Genomic DNA, 3,583 nt, shown 5'->3' with positions numbered 1-3,583 from the left:
ATAAATTACATAACGTTGCCCTAGTCAGAACAAAAATATCCTAATGCACTCTCGTCTCCCGTTACAGGTTAAAAATCCTTCAACACGTTACCTTATGTTAGCTATAAATACAGTTATTCTGCATTGTTCATACCAGTAGGGGATGTAGCTCAGTGGTAGAGCGCATGCTTTGCATGTATGAGGCCCCGGGTTCAATCCCCGGCATCTCCACTCCTTTTGAATTTTTTGGTGAGATCTTTCCGTCACTTCGATAGTTATGTGAGGGTGAAGATAGTCATATTTACCAAAATCATCTAGCTTTTGTTTGTTTTAAAACTTATTTGTTTCGTTTGACACCAACATCAAAAAACAAATCCCGGTTTGGGATTAATAAAGTACTTCATATCTTATCTTATTTTAACATTTGTCGTGTTATGTACTGTATATCTAGTTACTGGTTTGAATGTTTTTTCCCCTCTATTAACACGTTGTATGTGTGTCTAGTGTTTGCTACAATTTATCACCTTCCCTCCTTTAAAAATATACAAAAAACAACACATAAACAAAAACAGTATGCAGTGAAGATGTTTAAATTTAAAGCGTTGCTGTCACAGCCTGCTGAGAAAGGAATGAGGAGACCGACAGAAACTCTGGGGGCAACCCTACTTTCGGATTAGGGTAAAAAGTCAAAAACACTCACTGCCACATGGAAAGTAATACGCTTTTAGCAAGTATGTCCAGGTTGGTTCTCCAGCAGGACACACTATGTGCAGTGAAACAAGACCCCTCTGAGGGTCAAACCCACACTTATAGGCCCTACTATTCAGGAGCCTGCAACTGCTTAACCCACATGGTAAGTCTATACATTATCACCTAAATGAACCACAGTTACATAAACGCCACATATCCATTCCTCAGGACTGGTGTCAAGCTAAGATGGAAAAGGTGGAGAAACATCAGTCACTCCAACAGCCTGCTGCACCTAGGCTTCACACCACATAGCAAAATGCAAACATAGAGAAGACCATTCAGCAGTGAAGCTGCCAAACCAGAGGGCTAGAAATGTGCATATTATAAAACTCTAATGGTGTGAACACGAGAGTTCAAAAGGGGTACATGCAATTAACGGTTCTGCTAAATCTGCGTTCATAAGCTTTAAAGAAAGACCCCCCAGTGGAATTACAGAAAACAAAAATCAGAAAATAAAACTGTAGGCCTAAGGTGTATTTTTCATGCTCACAGAGGCTGAGAGACTCATGCATCGTCAAGTCCTTAGCATAGTCTTTATTGTACTGTATTGTAACATCAGACACACAGGTCGGTGTGGATCTGTCACGTCATGCACGGTAACAAAACACATTGTTGATCTTTTTCCATCTTCAGGGCTTGGCAAAACACACACATTCCTTAGTGTCTAGTCTCTTTAATTTTCCCATGACGTCTGTGTGTGTGTGTGTGTGTGTGTGTGTGTGTGTGTGTGTGTGTGTGTGTGTGTGTGTGTGTGTGTGTGTGTGTGTGTGTGTGTGTGGCCGGTTTAAACTTCACTATAGCTCAATTTTTGATACTGTACCCGAAAGCCCCATTAACAGGGTCATTATTGGTCTTTGATTGCCCCCTTGTGGTTGGTCTCAAAATAATCCAACTGCATGTGAATTCACCATGTGACCAGTGGGTGGCGCCGCTTCAAAGTGTATTTGTTTCTTGACCTAAAATGATCCTGACAGATCTAAATCAGTGAATTTAACGGGAGTCTTGAAGTGACAGATCTCAACAGGCACCAGCAAATCAGTGATGACATCTTACTTGTGATTTCTATTTTACTTGAATTGTGTTTAACTTAACAATAGTAATTACTTAATTGTGATACAACTGGTTTTATCATTTTGTATTTACAGGTTTTTTTTTAATAACATGTAATTTATTAATCCTAAATTGGGATTATTTTTTTTGCAACAGCATAAAAAACAAGGCATAGCACATTATTATAAACAAAAGTATAGAAATAACCAATTCTAAAATGTAACATCTCAAAATAGAAATAAAACATGAATCGAGAGTAGAAAATATACAACTTACCATATTTAGTCATTAGGTTTAATGGTTTTCAATTTGTCATCCTGTTAGAAAGTTCAATATAAAGTTTTAAATCAAGCTGTTTGTAAATTCCTTTGATTAAGTTGTATTGATGTTAAGTGTATTTGGTGTATGGCTGCAGGAATACACTAATAATGATACAGGCTCACATATTGCTGATTAGGAGAATAGATTACAGAAATAAAATAATCAACAATAAAATGGAAAGAAACATGGTTTTGAGTCGAATCAGGAGCTTTCTTTGATGTTGTAGAAATAAACAATTGTTACTTATATGCAGATTAATTCTATTGCGTAACAATTCGAAACAAAAAAATGTATCAGCAAACAAATAATAAACATACATTTTTTGAGCAAATGTTAAAAGGCTCGGCACTAAATCATGGGTTTTCTTACTCTTTCTGCCTGTGGCCTCTTCATGAGTGTTAGTTTCACTCACAACCCAAACATCTGACCATTAGATAACCTTTAATAGTGCCATATATTACATCAAAGGGTGCCTGTGCATGGACTGCAATATCTGCCTGCTGTCAAGATAAGGTTAAAGAAATAGAGAGCGAAACACACACACACACACACACACACACACACACACACACACACACACACACACACACACACACACACACACACACACACACACACACACACACACACACACACACACACACACACACACACACACACACACTTGTATATCTCAAACATTTGTCTTTGGAAAGGATTTTTTGAGGATGTCAATATATCCTGTCCTAATATGTTGCACTGGATGCGTATTAAATGTAATGTACTCACATGATCCTTGCAAATATTAGATTGTATCTTCATGGTCAAAACGTTATTGTCAGTCACCTCATTTTGTGGTAATCAAAGAAGCATTTATTTAGTTTAGATTATTTTCTTTAAAGAAAAGATTATAGGTCATGTGCCTTGACTAGTTTTTTCTGGATATAGAAACCAGTGACTGTTTTTCGGCGGGGGCAGATTTGAAAAAGTTATCACGGTCGAAGTAAATGGGAATAATATAATTTAATGTTCCTGAAAATGATAAAAGTTTATGTTAGCAATAACCTTAATTCTGTTGTACAATCTACTGGGCAAAATAAATAATCTGCTGAATAAACCATAGGTGATGTCGCAAACAGGTAAACCCCACTCCAATATGCAGGTCTTGTTGGCTGCTTCTCTCCCCGTCAAAGCGTTCATCAGGATAGATTTCCACTAAAGTTTCTGTGTTTCATGGACATACTTTAACAGTGAGTGTGTACAGACCACTGGAGCGTGTGTAGGAGTGTGTGTCCATACGAGCAGCTCTGCATTCCAGTGGGATAATCTTATCTCCCTCCTGCTGAGCTGATGGACCTCTGAACTGCAGGGCAACACACACACACACACACACACACACACACACACACACACACACACACACACACACACACACACACACACACACACACACACACACACACACACACACACACACACACACACACACACACACACACAAGCT

The 3,583-nt window shown here is 38.2% G+C and overlaps 1 non-coding gene across 1 annotated transcript; it reads left to right on the top strand.

Annotated features, from left to right (window-relative positions):
- Nucleotides 1-138: 138 nt before the first annotated feature.
- trnaa-ugc (transfer RNA alanine (anticodon UGC)) lies at nt 139-210 on the top strand. Its single transcript has one exon. It is a non-coding gene; the product is annotated as a tRNA-Ala (tRNA).
- The last annotated feature ends 3,373 nt before the right edge of the window (nt 211-3,583 follow it).

The sequence above is a fragment of the Eleginops maclovinus genome, chromosome 1, assembly GCF_036324505.1.
Source record: "Eleginops maclovinus isolate JMC-PN-2008 ecotype Puerto Natales chromosome 1, JC_Emac_rtc_rv5, whole genome shotgun sequence".
In the NCBI taxonomy this organism is placed as follows: domain Eukaryota; kingdom Metazoa; phylum Chordata; class Actinopteri; order Perciformes; family Eleginopidae; genus Eleginops; species Eleginops maclovinus.
This window is presented reverse-complemented; position numbering and strand designations above follow the sequence as displayed.